Genomic DNA, 19,793 nt, shown 5'->3' with positions numbered 1-19,793 from the left:
TGGAATTGAGTCTAATTTGTTTTGCATCGTTTTTGAAGACAGTGCAACAATTTCATAAGGTTGGAAGGAAAATTGGAAAAATTTTTTTTTTTGCATTTTTAGGCAAATTCAAAATTTTCAAACTCTACGAAATCCGCGAATATTGGTTGGAATGAATTCAAATTTGGTGTGCGTCATTTTTTAAGGCAACCTAACGATTTAATCAAGTAACCCGCAAGATTCAGGAAAAAAGGTTATTTTTGAACAGCCCTACTGTTGAGCAATCATGACATAACGATCGCTAATCATTATACACTTAACGGCATTGTCTCTAAACGATAGTATAGATAGCAGCCAAAGCCTGCGAGGCCCATGTCGCGATGATTCAGGCCAGCGACATCTTGCGCACGAGGCCTATTACGGATGCGATTGCTCAGGCCAACGATTATGTCGTGAGCACCAGGTCTGTTGGAGATGCGACTGTGCCAGCGATTACATCTTGCGAACATGGCGTGTTGTAGATACGATTGTTCAGGCCTGACGTTGATGCAATGAATTAGCGAGGATTGCCGCGCGTGCATGTAGCAATCAATGCCCTAATTTCGCTCGTGAAAAAACGGCAAACCAACTCAACAGGAGATCATTTGCAGTTGTGCAACGCAGACGCTAATTGGCAACATGCTCCTCGCTAATTGGCATCATGTAACATTGATAATACGAATTACGGGGCATGATGGATGAATGTGATGCGTGATTAAAACAAACATAATGAAAGTGTGATTTCAAGTTATATTTCGAAGGAGATTTTTTTCAAGGCTTGTTTTACCATGCATAATATGCGCCCCCGATTTTAGGACAAAATATCGGAAAAATTTTGCGCATTACATGGAAAATTACGGTATTTACGGTGCCCAACTCCTTAATTATTTATTATAAGTGTGCCCACCATGAATACTATTTTATTCAAATCCAAATTTTTCGATCATCAAATCAATAACACCCTTCCGCTGGTTGGAATTGAGCCAAATTGGGTGAGTATGGTTTCTATAGACAAACTAACAATTTCATGAAGTGATAAGAAAATTTTAAAAAAAATTATTCATTTTTAAATAATAAATAAAAACTTTTTTCTGCAGCAATGCGGCTACTGGTAGCCCCTGGGTCGAACCAAATTTGGTGTGCATGCCAATTCTTCAATTATATATTATAGTGGTGCCCACCGTAAATACTATTTTATTCGAATCCAAATTTTTCGACGGCAATAACTCCGCTTCCACTGGTTGGAATTGAACCAAATTTGGTGAACATCGTTTTTATATACAGCCCAACATTTTTATGGGGTGAACAGAAAATTTTCGCATTTCTTTATTAATTATTATTTGATAATAAATAGAAACTTTCTTCTCCTGTAGCAATTTGGCTACAGGCTGGAATTGAACCAAATTAGGTTCATAGACTTAAATTAGGTAACTTAACAATTTAATCAAGTAGCCAGTACGGTTTGAGGAAAAAAAAGATATTTTTAAAGACCCCTAGTCTACATCCACACAAATTCCCTTCCGGCTTCCGGCCGCACGTTGGCCACCTCTGATCTAAAACATGAGCATCATTATATTTCGATTCGATATCCAATAATTATGGCAGAACAATTCGAATTTACTAATATAGCATCAATCCATTAGGGTCTAGTACAGTGGTTCTCAACATGGGGGGCGTGCCCCCTTGGGGGAAGTAAAATAATCTGAAGGGGGCGCAAAGAAGCGGTCAACCGAAAAATTTACCTCCAATTCACGCGTGTTTGTCTATATATAGACTGAATTTCATATCTTCGAATTCTCTCATAAACAGTCATATCCTTCCATGCCTTAGACAATCTGTTGGGGTTGCTAGCATCCCGGTTGGATTTTGTGATATGACTATAAGGGGGGCGCGAAAATTTTCACTATCATAAAGAGGCGCGTGTCTAAAAAAGGTCGAGAACCACATGTCTAGTATATGCGTAAATGACGATTATACAATCGCCTCGTGCTGACGAGCTTACGCATATGACAAGCTTACCAACGAGTCCGGAGGTGCTGTCAATTAGTGAGTTCCTGATATCACGTGGACAAATAAATAAGTGCACATATTACGTAGCCTCGACGACTATTTGCGCAAGTCCAAAATGTCCGAGTTGTTATGGAGTCTGTTCTATAATGGCACCAATTTGAGGTGGTTCAAATTCAAACATTTTTCCTCTTTTAAACTCAAGCCTTGACACATATCTTCTGATGGTTATTATGTTCAAGTATTAGCAGAAATCAATTGTGCGCAGTGCGCACGCACTAATTTGTGGACATTCGATGTCATTCAGTTTCGCGATGTCACTTTTTAATCAGAGTCGCTAAGCAGTATACACTTAACGGCATTGTCTCCAAGCCATCGAGACATAGTAGCCAAGGCATGCTAGGCCCGAGACGCGATAGTTAGGCAAGCGATGATACCTTTCGCACCAGGCCTATTGCAGATGCGATAGTGTAGGCCAGCGATGATTTCGTGTACACAAGAGGTCGGCAACCCCAAGCACGCGTGCCATTTGTGGTACGCGAGATGATTTTTTAGGACATGCCAAATGACTTGACGCACACGACATAATATACCTATGTTTGTTGCAAAACATGTACCATAAGTTCTCAAAATGGAAAAAGATTGTGGACGACCCAGAATTATTTCGTAAATCAACATGGAACACACGGTAATCTTATTGGGCCGATTTCATTTTCCTTGAGAATATTTTTCGCGCCTCCCGCGGTTTACCAAGACTTACTTTTAACCATAGGCGCCGACTTTTATTTCTTTACAACGTGGTGAAGTCTTGTGACATCATAATTATTCCATATCGATGAAGTCATCGTCACACCAAAACGCACTTTACTACATGATGCTGGTGTACGTGCAGCGTTAAACCATTTGCGTGAAGTTTCAATATCGGCCCTGCACTCAATAATATCAAACCATGCAGTCGAGTTATAATGATAAAACGGTACGATCATTCGAAAATATAACCGCCGCCTGCGTTACCAGTCCATCCGATGGAATGCATCGAACAATAATCAGAATTTACGTCACTGAGAATCTGGAATTGCATCAATGTTATTCACGCGCAACGTGCCGTGTGAGTGACGAAATACACTATGCACTGGCCTGCCAAGTAACTTCGAAACTCTCCAATATTTGGAGCAGACAATAATGATGATTACATGTGAAATCGCACAGCCAATCAGTAATTGTCTCTCGCGGTTTCCGGCTTAGTGTTGAGTAACTCCCATCGCGGCGATCGTTTGCAGAATAAAACAGTGATTTTGGCGGCATTGATGGTGCGTTTCCCGATCTACTTCCGGGAGCATGTCGCGATTGCGGCAATCTTATCAATAGAAATACACTGTCTACCAAATGCCTAATAGTTTAAAATTCGATATTATTGTTCTCGATACGAGTACATCCAATAATCAAGTTTATCGGAATATAGAAGATTCCCCATTCAAACGAATCGAATAAGTTCATAACGCATCATGAAACCAGATAACTGAAAATATGTAACATGAAAATCAATATCAAATTATGCTTCTACCTACACTACCTCGTCACATTCTTATGTCTTATGTCTTGTTAAAGTGGGAGTGACAACCCAAAAAACATCTTGGAGCATTTGATGATGCGCTGCGCTAACAAACTTTCCTGCTCTTCATTAAAGACAGTATCGGCAAATGATTTTGACATCTTTTCGTGTGAGATTCATCCCCTTCTTTTTCAAGATACTGTAATTTTCCATGTATAATCCGCAAAATTTTCACGATTTTTTGCCCTAAAATCGGGGGCAGTGCGTATCACTTTCAGCTATCGTGTCCAGTAATTTGTATTATCAGTGTAACACGCTACTAATTAGCAAAAAGCGTGTTGCCAATTCACGAGAGTCGCCTGCACAGCACGCAATCTCCTGCTGAGTTGGTTTGCCCTTTGCACACGAGTGAACTTAGGTCATTCATTGAATGCTGAACGCGCGCGCGGCGATCCTCGCTAGTTCATCGACAGGCCATGTGTGCAAAATATAATCACTTGCGTAATCAGTCGCGCAACTCCAACAGGCGTGGTGTGCGCGACATAACCGTTGGCCTGAGCAATCGCATCTGACCTCGTGCGCAAGATGTTTCGTTGCCGGCCTGACAGGCTTTGGCTGCTATCTACTATCGTATACAGGCAATACCGTTACTTGTATAATGATTAGCAATCGCATCTGTGATAGGCAAGATGCGCAAGACGTTGTGTCGCTGGCTCAAACTATCGCGTCGCCAGCCTCGCAGGCTTTGGCTGCTCTGTACTATCGTTTAGAGACAATCCCGATAATTGCATAATGATTAGCGATGGTTATGTCATGATTGTTTGACAGTGACATCGCAAAACCGAATGATATCGAATACTGAAACATAACTATTTATTTACTGCGAATGTAGGGTGCGTACTATACATCGGTACAGGCTTTTTCCCAGAATTTGCATGTCATTTTATGGGTGCATATATACATGGGGGCGTACTATACTTGGAAAATTACGGTACCTGTTCAATGTAGCTCTATCAATTTTGTACAGACGTCAGACGGCATCATTCTCTTTCTGATACCTTCCCTGCTTTACCTTGTTAAGATTTGATTGGGAAAACTGGCCCATTTTTGTTTGTTTCACGATTCACTTTCAAGTGATTATATGTGGAAACATAGTGTCCTATATGGTGGGAGGGATAACACCAACACCTGTTCTAGTGTAATGATAAATATATTTAATAGGATCAATCAAATATGGATTTCAGGCATATGCTATGTTGTCCCACGCTCCAGCCTATTCAGGTTTGGGCCGCCCCACACCTCAAACACTCCATCTTAGGTAGTCTTACTATAATTACAAGATCAGAGAGATTGACAAAGTATTGAAACTATTCCCCATAGATACCGTAATTTTGCAGGTATTATACGCATTAGGGGTATTCAAAAATCACTTGTTTTCAAATTGTACTGGAGTAATTCCCTCTCAACATGCAAACGCCCATCTCCACACCATTTCAGGTCAAATTGAAAATTTTCACATCGATCAGGCATTAAATTTGGTGCATAACAAATTTTGTTTCAAGAAAATCGAACAATTCGTTACAGAGTTATCGCAATTTGAAAAGTGACATTTCGTGCTCACTCGTCCGTGACGCTATACCGCTTGAAACCTGTGTCTAATTGTAATTAACATTATAGTGATCAAATTGTTGCCGGGCAGACTTAAATTTCTGTAGTAAGATATTTTGGTATAACCTATGCTTATTGTGATAGACCTAAATTTTCAACTTCACGAATGGGGGTTAGGGGTCAAATGTCAATTCAAAGTCATCATGTTTTCAAAATCAGTCATGCGTAACAAATATGCAACTCTGCCTAGCGGAATTCTATTTAAACCAATTTTTTCGAGGAAGGTGTCAAATGGAAGCTTGGAAAGAGTAGAACGTTGCTGAATTGGTATTGCATGTGATATTTGACTGCCACTTGTCTAAAACTTCATTGAAAAGATGCGCTCTAAATAGTGCATGACCTGTTCTGCATTAAGTGTCTAAGTATATTTTTTGCCGTGTTCCTGTCTTATATTCAATTCTAACCAATTCTGATGGATTCTAATTGGTAACAGCTTTCATATGACACCTTACTTATGAATTTTGAGTTAGATGGAGTCGGGTCAGAGAGTTCAGGAATATCGTCACGCATCACTGATTTTAACATACTGGTATGTCAATTTTCAAATCAAGATTTGAACCTTGATTCTGTAATGCGGAGGGGAATTCCTAGTGAGTGAAGAACATGTACCACCAATCATTGCTTACCAGCATTACTACCTGCAGCCTGTATAAGTAATGATTTTAGCAGTTATAATCATACGCAAATTTCATGGTTGAGTAAGCACGAAATCCCCATTCTTCATACTGCAATTGCTCAAGAACCGATCAATAAAGTTATAATAATTAAATTCTATTCTACTCAGAATTGGGTACTTTAGTTGTACATGATATTGCAGAGAAATCTGAGAGGGTGTGAAGACGAATTAAAATATTATTTGGATGTTGACTCGAATTACTGATAGTCGGTAAACCCAGAAGCACCCTTGCAAGCATAATGCACATGCAATAAATAAAAGTACTCTCTGAGCATGGCAATAATTATCTACTGAAACACATTATCATATAAGGAGTAGAATAATGGCAAAATCAGATAATCACTGAATTAATATAATTAAAATTAATTAAAAAATGACCTATTTTGCATTATGCACCATATTATATTTTGAGCCATGTTGCCAATAATAAAATTAAGTTTCGTGCATTCTAGTTGGAAACACCTTTCAAATGACACCTTGCTTGTGAATTTTGGTTTAAATAGAATTGCACCAGATGAGTTGAAAAATATCGTTATGCATCACCAATTTTAACATATGCCAATTTTGAAATCGCGTTTTGAACCTTGACCAATACTGTGGAGCGGGGAAATTCGTGGTAAGTGAAGAACATGCACCAACAATTATTGCTACATAACAAACCTTTACTCTACGTAACTTCTGAGCTATATCAGTTACAATCATACACAGGTTTTGTGTTGCCAAATTTCATGGTTGAGTAATCACAAAATCATCATTTTTCAAACCGCAATAACTCGAGAGCCGTTCAACGAAATTGTCCGAAATAAATTTCGTTGTATTCAGAACTAGATACTTAAGTTGTATATAAATTTAGAGAAAAATCTGAGAGGGTGTGGAGACGGATTTACAAAATATTTGCATGTTGACAGGGAATTACTCACTGCATGGCTACTTCATAAAATTGTTAGGAAACCTATTCAAAAGCTGTACACCAAATTTGGGTAAATTCCAACCAGTAGCCGGCAGCCGCATTGCTACAGGAGACGGAAGTTTTTTTATTTATAATATAGAAATAAATTTAAAAAATCAAATTTTCTGTTCATCGCATGAAATGGCTAGGTTGTGTGTAGAAACGATGGTCACCAAATTCCGCTCAATTCCAACTACTGGAAGTGGAGTTATTGCCGTCGAAACATTTGGATTTGAATAAAATGATATTTACAGCGCCCGATTCATCCAATATTTATTATAGTTTTACCCGTAACCCACCCACCGTAAATACGATATCACTATATATAGACTAGTCAACCCACAATATCGTATGCTGCGATTCTAATCCTTCAGGTGCAAATCGATCACGGCTCTGACTACGAACTAGCGCTATAGCCTATATCACAATTCCTCATCAAAAATTTGCTTTGGACTATGCAAGACACACAAAAAATTCTTCACAATACCCGTAACACCTTTCTGCAGTGACCGTAAAAACAAAAAGCAAGTTGACACTTGACTTGCCAGCGATTATCTTTTCTTGCGACAATACCTCATTCCACGTCACCAAACTCCAAATCAAAGTTGTGTGTTTACGCCATCTAACGTCCAATGAACTAGCAACTTCTACTCACCAAAGCGCAAGCGCAACCTTCGTTCCCAGAAAAACTCATTAGGATTTCCGTGATCGTTGAAAGTATCTTGAATCGATGAAATTTACAACAGAAAAATGTTCATTCTCAACCGCCTTATTTCTCAGAATTTGAAAATATCCAAATATGCAGTGGCAGTGCGATGCTGCTCATACGACGTAGGTTACAATACAATGCATAATCATTTGCTGAACGATCATTACATCACATTGTGTGTCTTGTATATCGCATTGTACACTGTGTGTGTGTGTGTGTTAGGCAGATGAAAGTATGATATGACGATTATTCATATTTATTATCAGTCGTTTTCTTATTTTTAATCCGTTCAGGACGCACAGGCTACAGCAGTGGTTCCATCGGGTAAGGCCTACGGCAGTGGTTTTCAACCTTTTTGTCATCGCGGACCCCCAAAGTTTTAGAGCAAACCTAGCTCAATTATCGTGCAACCTTCATCTGTCTTGTGCAAATATCAACTGTAGGCTAGTGATAAACAGCATCAAAATGCCTTTTCCTCAAAACAACATCGTGCTATTTATGTAGAAATTGCGTAGACTTTATTTGAAAGCGATTTCTGTAGCAGTGTAGCTGCATTTCTTGAAATACATGATTGTGTCTCGAAAATCGGTGTCTTCGGTTTGATATGAACGAGCGCCGGAAATCCATTTCCGGCAATATATACGTGATGGCGAATATATTAATAACGCGATATGCTTCCGACGAGACATTTGGGCATGTGGCAACATGGAACCAAAATAGAGAAACGTATTTTTTAATGAACATATACAACGTCCAGCCTAGTCGTTTCTATCAAGTAGCTCTTTTTTCTAAGTTGTTCTGGAATATTGGTTATGTAATCACGGGAGAAAATTGGCTTTGCAAACATTTCGAAATCACCCTGATTGACCTGTACGACAGCAACATTACATATTGTGGAACGCCCTGCGCCCTCTTACGGTTCATACACCCTGTAATATAAAACACGCCATTAAATCACATTGTACCACGCCGTATATCACGTGACCACGCCCTTCTTCTTGTATCGCGCCATATATAAACGCGCACATTCAGATATCCCACATGGGACTCATACGCTACTACTGTTCATATTCATTCGACCAATACATCTATCTGAGGCAATTGTCGTCGCATGCATCGTTGAGCTGTCAGATCAAGGACTAACGCAGGGCCAGGCGTTCGCCACTGCTAGTTAAGTATTTACGTAAGTCACAACCTACGTTGGACTCAGGCTTACGGCTCTAGCAGGTTATCCGACAACGCTACGTTCTCTACAATATACAACGTCCAACTTAGTTGTTTCTATCAAGTAGCTATTTTTTCTAAGTTGTTCTGGAATATTGGTTATATGTATGTCACGAGAGAAAATTGGATTTGCAAACATTTCGAAATCACCCTGATTGACACTAACACTGTTGCCCTACCTCGCCCAGACATTGCTTCATTGATCATTTGCTACCATTGTTTAATTTTTTTTTATATTTTCCTTTCCTAACTAAACATTTTTTCACAGCCAGACTGTTCTGAGTCAAGTGTACCTGTTTGATGCTGGTGTGATCAGACTAGATGACCTTCACGGTCTTATCGATCATTCCTATCTAATACCGAATACTGTGCACGCATATTTTCTGTACCACCATCACTGCCGTTTGTTATGTATTTTGGTTCGATGAAAATAAAGACTCTCTCTCTCTCTCTCTCTCTTGACCTGCACGACAGCAACATTTATATTTTATTACAAACCCCAACAAAACTTCCATTTTGTTGATGTGCGTCCTGAGGATTTAGCAGCGACGAAGTGAATCTGCCTCATGATTTCCCTAATTTAAAGAAATACATATTAGGTTATTATCAACTCTGAAAATTTAGAGGCTTCGCTGACCTTCTGAAAATGCTTCGCGATCGGAAGTACGGCGAATTTATTTGTGTTGGGTTTTGTTATATTGCTTTATTATGTGACTACTACCGGTACCGGTAAATCAATTGAGAATGTGGTAGAGATCTTTGCCCACATTAAAATCCGGAATCCGGAAAAAAGTAATATTTGAACCACCTTGGTGTACAAAGGCCAAAACGCAGAGCGAATGTTTGTAGTTGTATAATTGTATAATCTGACTCCAGAAGGTTGCGTTCACAATTCGCTGCGTGTTTCTTCTTGCGTTCGACGGACCGGCGTCCCACACCGCAGGGGTTCGTTGGCTGACGTACCACGAAGCCTGTCTAGTGCACACGTATTAGATGGATCACACTGACGAATATATTTTGTTTCTGTCTCCGCGACTTGTAACTTTATTGAATTACGTACGACAATGCAATGGACTTCCGAATCAGCAAATAATGAATGAATGAATATCCCTACGTGGTATTACATACGCATATCTCTCATCATAGGCACGAGAGAGTACATGCACAAAAACATCGTACCATTTCATTTCATGTTATCTATGTTATCTACGTTCACACGACAAAATATACGACTCACGAAGGCCTTATCGGGTTTTTACTTCAGGGAATTAAGTAAGGTCCACCAACTCCTTATTGAATATTATTAAAATGGCGTCATACCAATATACTTCGTCAAAGGAGTTGAGCTTGGACTTTTTAAGTTTCCAACTCGATCCACCATACGCTAGCTTCGGGAAAAGATGGTTTCTGAGAATATAAAGTCGCTGCTGCGGTTTAAGCGGCGCTTTGGAAATCTCTTCCAGGCCCTGAATGAGGGTTTTTCCGAGGGTTCTGCCATCTTCTATTCCCAGGTATTCAAAAGTTTCGCGACATCCTTTTGCTGGGATGAGGATGTCACTGATTTGGAACTTAGCTGCAGTATCGATAGAGTATCTCTTTGATTTGCCATCCGCACGTATCACGAATGACCTGCATTTCGCCGCATCAAACCTCACACCGGATTCTTCTAGGCAATCCGTAAATCGCTTTAGCCGCATTCTCATTGCAACCTCGGTCACCGTCACCAGGGCGATGTCATCGGCAAACCCAATGGCACTGAGCATTTTACCCCCGATGGTCGGCCCATCTTGCGCTGAATTACATAAAGCTTCATCAAGTACTGCATTAACCAGTATGGCCGACATGGGATCTCCCCGCCTGACTCCGCGTGATACTAAAATCGATTCCCCGTAAAGGTCAGTCCTCGCCTCCGTGTAACAGCTCCTCTAAGTACTCAACAAAAGGCTCTGGAGCTCCTAACCTACGTGCTGTACGAAGGACGCTATCATGTTTTACGGAATCAAATGCTTTTTGTAGGTCCAGAAAAACCACGTTCAAGTTGGACCGATTATTTCTCGCCTGCGATATTAGGGCTTCTAGTAGTGTAACATTCTCCGAACACCCATCGGTCAGTGTAAACGCCATTTGCGTCGGAGCTAGTTTGAAATTCTGGCTCAAGCGCTGGGCCAGTATTTTATGGAATACCCTGACGAGCACAGGATCGGTGGTGATTGGGCGGCAATCTTCGGGAGTGCGCGGCTTGCTAACCGCGGGGACCAGCACAGTTCGGGCGTTGCGGAGAGGACTCGGCAGTGTTCAAGACAAGAGCCACAAATTAAACATCTTGACCAGGCACGTCAGAGGGATTCTCTTGGTATCGCGGATCGCCATTCCATCCGGACCTGATGCGTACTGGTAGGATACGGAGAGAAAATCTTCCACTTCCTGTTCTGAGATGGGATTCAACAGGTCCCAGGCAGTGTCCCTGGCTTGATCCACCTTCATATCATCACAACCGCGTTTCATCCGCATCAAGTCTCCCACAAAACTTATTATCTCCGACCGGCTCAGGTTTTTCAACCACGTCACTTGCTCTCCAGCCCCCGCTCAAGACCATACTTGCACAGGACTCTTTATCTCGTTTGTACAGCTCCTGTACCACCGCATACTCATCGCGTCTCATGCTTCTCTGTGATCGGCCTGGTACGAGAGTGTCGTAGGGCTCACGTGGTCTCCATCGGTTCGGCGAAGTTTTACTCCCGAGGCAGGACAGAAGTCCCATTGCATGGTCTTTCAACTTGCGCACAAACTCCTCTCCCGAGGCTCGGCGACTGATTAGCGAATCTAGCACACCTTCGCCGCATTTGTCCTTTGCGGCAGAAAGCTTCGAGCGTTCCAGCTTACCCAGGAATTCATACCGTCTCAAGTCCCATTCACTATGACTTCCAAGTGACTCATCTTGTTCTATTGACGCAGCTACTTCATTGCCTTTCATAAGGTGGCCTTGTTGAAGGAGGTCCTGATTGACCACACTGGCCACCTGACCAGTCCTCAAGTTCTGGCCTATTGTCTTGTGTTCATCTCGCTTAGTTCGCCATACAACAGCACCAACGGGTCTCCTGTCGTGGAGCGTTGCAGCCAAGGTAACGTCTAACAATTTCTTTCCCGAATTCTCGGGGGCTACTCCTGAACTGACCGGAACCCGCTCTTCTATGTAGCTCAACCGCGCTCTCTTACACGGTAATCCCGATACCCCTTCGTAGTTGGGATGTCCACGCATTTGCCGGGGGCCCAACCCATTCACGGTGCTGAAGGATGTGGCACAGTTGCCAACGCTCAATTTTACTCTCGATCCATGTTCGTTCGCTTGTACCGAACTCCTTTTTACTTGCTGCTTCGACAAGGCAGACAGCTGAGCAGGCCCCTTGTGTTGTGATCTTCTCTTCATCTCAGTTCTGATACGTAGCCTAATATTCGATAGGCAACACAGCTTACTATAATCTGACAGGCATGACACAATAGAGAGAAAAGATGCACATTATCTTGCCTTCCCATCACGAATAATACTCGATTCAGATTCTAATACTTGAATTATTACTTCCAGCCCTAATTGTGAGTATTTAAATCCGTATTTTTTATTGTAGGCCTACATGCTTCTTTTAGATCTCAGTTTCGAGACAGGCGGCCCAAGAATGAAACAATTATATGGCAATCCCTACCAGGGCTACTCAATCAGCTGTATACCGGGAAGCTTGATTGATACTCCACAATGCTGATCCTTTTCATCAACAGACAGATTTAGCAGTTACCATCGGAATCACCAGAAAAGGTGAACTCTCCACGGCGGCCCGCGGAACTTGTTTTACTAAACGGCGGACCGTGCGAAACTACTGACAGAGATAAATGACTCAAATCTACACAGCGGAACACGAAATACCAAACGGAGGACGGAACGGAAGTGGCGAACTATCACAAAATACACAAAGAAAGCAGCGGTCTGCGGAACAGGCACAACTCACAATACAACTTTGCTTTAGGACTAGTGCCACTTTGATAATAAGTACTGATTTTTTTAAATTGTCATGAAATATTGTCAAATAATCTAATTTTGTCTCGAGTAATGTAATCCTTGCTGTATTCTGTGACCTGAAGTAATTTTTATTCACCTTGAAAACCACTGACTCCATAGCCTACAAATTAGCAAATTAGCAGTAAATAATTTTATAGGGGGGAAGGAATCAGCAGCAAAGTAGCAAGTAGAAATCTCTACATGAACTGTTGTTGAGTTACAATTAGTTAGGTTATTAGATCATAATTACACTTCAACAGGTTGTTAAGGAAAAATACTAACTTTTCGTTTTTTGTCAAGTAAGTAGTTTATTGAAAAATCTCAATAACAAGCTGCTACACGAAATCACTGAAAAAGAATATCATAAAGTCATTCGATGAAGAGTGTGGACCACGCATACAAGGAACTCTAATTGTTGAATGTAATAAACTTGAAATCATAATCACGTTGTAATTGTTCAACCATAGCAAAGCTATCATATACAGATTATACACAGATCTAAGTTCTGCAACTGGCAATCGTGACAAATCATAATCAGTTGCTATCATTTTACAATACCATAAGAAATCGCACATCAACAGTCAATTAAGTATTTGATTTCAGAAATAAAAATGACCAAGATTACCCAACCACAATCTGACATATCTCTCTCGCCTACCGACACATGCAGCATTAATTTTCGTCACTTGCTTTTATCATCCTATGTTATTTTTTCTTCAACTCCACTGTTTATGCCTCTTACTTACATGGTGCAGGTGTAGGCCAAGGTGGGTGTCCGATTAAAAGACTATTCCAAGATGTCCCGGCACCCTCAAATCTTCTCATGATATTGAAATCTAGTTGTGTAGTGATTTAATAGTATGATGATGATTGATGATAAATCAACAGAAATTCACCAGCCATCGGATGCTGCGATTCTGAACACTCTGATACAAATCGATCGCGGTTCACGCTATGAATTAGGGCTATGCATTTCAATTCCTCGCCTGAAATCAACATGGGATTGACTAAAAAACAGATAAGTGATCTACAATACGTACAAACACCTTGAGCCGAATGGGTGAATAGCACATCGAGTTGAGACAAGAAATGCCTGTGCTTTTGTGTCTGTGTTTTTGTAGGGAATTCCCCCAACTCATCCGTATTGCGTGTACGCCATCTAACGTCCCGTAGCTCCGTGCAGTGACGTGAACTAGAAACGTGTACTCTGAGTACCGCAATCGTAAATTTCCTTCCCATGAAAGCTCGTCATGATCAGAGGTGATCAAAGAAGTCATCATCGGTACTCAAGAAGAAGTAACGTTCTCAATTTTTACTCAAGTAGAAGTACAATAGCGATTTACAAGTAGGCCTATACTTGGGGTTATCATATCATACATCCTATTTATGAGGATTTGTTCTCTTTTTTTTAAAGTGTCCTCGGAGGCTATTTCGGCAGCTGAGCCGGAAAGTTGACCCCTTTTTTTATTTAACCAACTGATCATGTGAAAGAAAGAACTGTATTCTGGGATTTGGGCCAGAAAAGTTGACCTTTTTTTAGTCAACCGACCACGAAGTGCAAAAAATTTACCACTTTTTCAAAATTTTCCTCCGGTATTGAAAGTCTGAAAATTTTGAAAAAGTGTCCTCTTTTCAGATTTCCAAAATATGGTAACCCTACCTATACCAATGATATATATGTATGTATATATATATGTATATATATCATTGCTTATACTAAGTAAAAAAAAGTACATATCCTAGACCTATTTTAGCCGTAAAAAATGGAAGCAGTTAAGTAGCTAGTCTTAAACCACATCCACTTTAGGAAGTAGTGCAAGTAGGCAAAATATATTTGAATTACTATGGAAAGTAGAAATAATTCGTTACTGAACATCTCAATCTCGTCAAGACGCCCATAATGGTTTTAAAACGTCTTGCACAGGCCTACTCCAAGTGCTAGGATGCTGCGAGCAATCTTTCCCTTTCATAGGGTGCCGTGACGTTCGTCATCTTTTGGCTGTTTCATTTCCACCAACTAACCATGAACTGTGCATGCAGTGATCTACGCATTCAATTTATTTAATTATTCATTCTCTTAAGACAGGGTTGTAATGACTCGAGTCACGACTCGACTCGAGTCAGACTCGAGTCACGATTTTCGGATGACTCGACTCGAGTCATTTTCTCAAAAGACGGAAATGACTCGACTCGAGTCAATCTGTGTATTGACTCGACTTGGACTCGAAGCAAGTCATTGACTCGAGATTCAGACGGCCAAGACCGACATTTCATTGTAATTTTGAAGCCAACACATTATTGGGATTTCGTTTGTTGGTAATGGTGCTTGAAAATGCGACCAGAAACGGCTAAAAGTGAGGAAAATTGATATATTATAAATGCGAACCATTCAATATCACCAAACAGAGTTCAAAAAGTGGGTTTAGGAAGACTTTAACTGGAAACTGAGCAGTCAACACAATGACTTGGACTCGGGTCATAATACCATGACTCGGACTCCATCCTCTGTTCGCTGACTTGGACTCGGTGGGAATTGAAAATGACTCGACTTGACTCGAGTCAAAAATATAATGCGAACCATTCAATATCACCAAACAGAGTTCAAAAAGTGGGTTTAGGAAGACTTTAACTGGAAACTGAGCAGTCAACACAATGACTTGGACTCGGGTCATAATACCATGACTCGGACTCCATCCTCTGTTCGCTGACTTGGACTCGGTGGGAATTGAAAATGACTCGACTTGACTCGAGTCAAAAATATAAAAGTGAGATTGACTTGTGACTTGGTTACAACCCTGTCTTAAGATAACGCGTGCCTAGGCATTTGTGTCATTTTGATCAATTTGACACAGTTACTGTGAGTGTTTCTACTTCGATTTCCTTTTTGCCAAGTCACGAGTGAGTTATTTGGTTCGTAGTTTGCATGATGCTGACTTCATGACATCCCGAAACCGTGCGAGATAGTGTAATGGTGATGCGTCCGGCTTATCCCGACTCGTAAAAACTTGAATCGGCCAAATAGAAGTATAGCGGAAAATCATAACCACCCGAGTATGTACAAAACCTACTATGAAAAAGCAGTACTTGGTCACTGACCATTTCTACCTAACAGCCACTGATGTCCCCTCCTAAATCATGCTCGCGGGTACTAAAGCACGTTTACAAACGCCGAGGTGAGCGTCTGATATCAAATACTACTTCAAGTCGTTTCGACACCTTTCCAGAACAGCGTTACGTTCTCAGGCGCTAAAGCCAATGCATCGACCTGTGGCGAGAGAACCTTTTCTTCCTCGGCTGCCATCCTATGGAACAATCTTCCAGTTTCTTTCGATCATATTATCTGACTCACTATATGTTTCCAAGCGCAAAATCAAAATCGTTTCATGCGAACGAACGTTCGAACTACAGTAGTGTTCATTCTGCCCTACAACTATGCACTCTGTCTTTTATACACATTGTATAGATTACTTCTATATTTTATTGCCTCTTGTGTACAGCGCCCTAGTGTAGTATAGATATATTCTTATATTCAGCACTCTATTATTTTTCATTGTTACAAAATGTTGTGGCGACTTGAAATGACGAAATTATGATACTGAGTTCAAAATCAATCCGTACTTGCAAGTGATTATTTTGCAAGTTCATACGTCGACATTGCGGCGTCGGTATAGATCTGAAACAGGTTTGCATTTTTCGGGACACGGAAAAATCAACTTCTACTTTATGTGTCCAACTAACATTAGTTTCTACCTGATCGCTATTTCCTATATCTGTCTAGTATGAAGAAATCTAATATAGCGGAAAAGTGTCAGAATCGAAATTATTTTTACAGAAAGAAAATCGCGAATAAATTCTCACACGGCACAAATCCACATATACGAGTTCTTATACCCAGGGCTGTAGTGACGGAGTTTATCTAATTTTTCGCTTAATGGGGTCGGACTCTCAAACTATTTTAGCATGTCTTGGAAACGAAGTCGGGAAAACCATAGTGGCAGGAGTTGTAGTCGTGGAAAGAATACTGACTGAAGTCGGAGTTTGTGAGAATGAGTTTGCATTTTTGTGAGAATGAGTTTGCATTTTTTAGGTTTCCAACTCGATCCACCATACGCTAGCTACGGGAAAAGATGGTCTCTGAGAATATACAGTCACTACTGAGGTATAAGCGGGGCTTTGAAAGTCTCTTGCATGCCCTGTTCAACGGTTTTCCAAGGGTTTTGCCATTTTTGATTTCCAGGTTCCAAAAGCTTCGCGACATCCTATCTCTGGGACGAGGCTGTCACCGATTTGGAACGTAGCTACCATATCAATAGAACAACTCTTTCATTTGTCATCTGCCCGTATCACCAATGACCTACATTTCGCCGCATCGAACTTCACACCGGATTCTTCCAGCCAATCCGTAAACCGCTTTAGTCGTGTTCTCATCGCAACCTCGGTCACCGTCACCAGGGCGATGTGATCGGCAAACCCAATGGCACTGACCATTCTACCCCCGATGGTCGGCCCATCTTCCGCTGAATTACATAAAGCTTCGTCAAGTACCGCATTAACCAGTATGGCCGACATGGGATCTCCCCGCCTAACTCCGCGTGATACTAAAATGGATTCCCCGTCAAGGTCAGTCCAGGCCTCTGTGTAACAGCTCTGCAAGTACTCAACGAAAGGTTCCGGAGCTCCTAACCTACGTGCGGCACGAAGGACGCTATCATGTTTTACGGAATCAAATGCTTTCCGTAAATCCAGAAAAACCACGTTCAAGTTGGACCGATTTGCTTTCGCCTGTGATATTAACCCATCCAGTAGTGTAACATTCTCCGAACACGCATTGGTCGGCATAAACGCCATCTGCGTCGGAGCTAGTTTGAAATTTTGGCTGAGGCGCTGGGCCAGTATATTATGGAATACCCTGACGAGCACCGGACCTGTGGTCATTGGCCGGTAATCTTCAGGAGTGCGCGGCTCGCTAACCACGGGGACCAGTACGGTTCGGGCGTTTCGGAAAGGTGTCGGCAGCGTCCGAGACAAGAGCCACAAATTAAACATCTTGACCAGGCACGTCAGAGAGATTCGCTTGATATCGCAGATCGTCATTCCATCCGGACCTGATGACTGGTAGGAGACGGAGAGAAAATGTTTCACTTCCTGTTCCGAGATGAACTTTAAAATGTCCCAGGCAGTGTCCCTGGCTTGATCCACCTTCCTATCATCACAACCACGTTTCGTCCGCATGATGTTTCCCCAAAAACTCATCATTTCCGACCGGCTCGGTTTTTCACAGGATTTGTCACAGTTGCCACCGCTGAATTTGTGTTCGTTGGCTTGTACTGTACTAGTTTCTACTTGCTGCTTCGACAAGGCGGTCAGATCAGCAGGTCCATTGTGCTGTAATATTCTCTTCATCTCAGTTCTGATACGTAATATTCGATACACAACTTACTATAATAATCGGATCTGCAAGACAACCAAGAGAAAAGATGCACATTATTTCGCCATTCCATCACGATTAATACTCGATTTAGATTAGAGTCCTTGACTCATTACTCATTACCTTTTTTGATGCTCTGTGCTTTTTAAAACTAATTGTCGAGACATGCGGCTCAAGCATGGAACAATTGTGGCAATCCTAGGTCTATTCAATCAGCTGTATACCGGAAAGGTTGTTGTTACTTGACAATGCTGATCGTTTTCATTAGCGGACATATTTAGCAGTTACCGTCAGAATCATCAGAAAAGGCAAACTCTACACAGCGACCCCCGGAACTTGTTTTGCTAAACGGCGGACCGTGCGAAACTACTGACAGAGATAAATGACTCAAATCTACACAGCGGAACACGCAATACCAAACGGAGGACCGAACGGAAGTGGCCAACTACCATAAAATACACAAGGAAAGCAGCGGTCTACGGAACAGGCACAACTCACAATACAATTTTGATCTAGGACTAGTGCCCCTTCGATAATAAGTACTGATTTTTTTTTAAATTGTAATGAAATATTGTCAAATAATCTAATTTTGTCAATTAATGTAATCCTTGCTGTATTCTGTGACCTGAAGTAATTTTTATTCACCTTGAAAACCATTTACTCCACAGCCTACAAATTATCAGTAAATTATTTTATTGGGGGGAAGGAATCAGTAGCAAAGTAGCAAGTAAGGATCTCTACATGAACCGTGGTTGTGTTACAATTATAGTTAGGTTATTAGATTATAGTTACACTTCAGCAGGCTTTTAAGGAAAAATAGTTGATAGTTACTTTTCGTTTTCGTCAAGTAGCAAGTAGTTTATTGATAAATCTCAATAACAAGCTGCCACACGAAATCACTGAACAAGTATATCATAAAGTCATTCAATGAAGAGGGTGGACCGCGTAAACAGAGAACTCTAATTGTTGTACCGTGTGTATGTAATAAACTTGAAATCATAATTACATGGTAATTGTTCAACCATAGCAAAGCTATCATATACAGATTATACACAGATCAAAGTTCTGCAACTGGCAATCGTGACAAATCCTAATCAGTTGCTATCATTTTACAATACCGTACGAAATCGCACATCAACAGTCAATTTAGTATTTGATTTCAGAAATAAAAATGACCAAGATTACCCAACCACAATCTGACATATCGCTCTCGCCTACCGACACATGCAGCATTCATTTTCGTCACTGGCTTTTATCGTTCTATGTTATTTTTTCTTCAACTCCAGTGTGTATGCCTCTTACTTACATGATGGAGGTGTAGGCCAAGGTGGGTGTCCGATTAAAAGACTATTCCAAGACGTTCCGGCACCCTCATTATATTGCAATCTTGTGGTGCATTGATTTGATAAAAATTTAATCGTATGATGATAAATAAACAGTAATTCACAAGGCAGCCTACGGTATCGGATGCTGCAATTCTGAACACTCTTATACAAACCGATCGCGGTTCATAT

This window comes from Botryllus schlosseri, chromosome 1 (assembly GCF_051294905.1).
Source record: "Botryllus schlosseri isolate E-star chromosome 1, Bs_hap1, whole genome shotgun sequence".
NCBI classification, from domain to species: domain Eukaryota; kingdom Metazoa; phylum Chordata; class Ascidiacea; order Stolidobranchia; family Styelidae; genus Botryllus; species Botryllus schlosseri.
Note: the sequence above shows the minus strand (reverse complement) of the source record.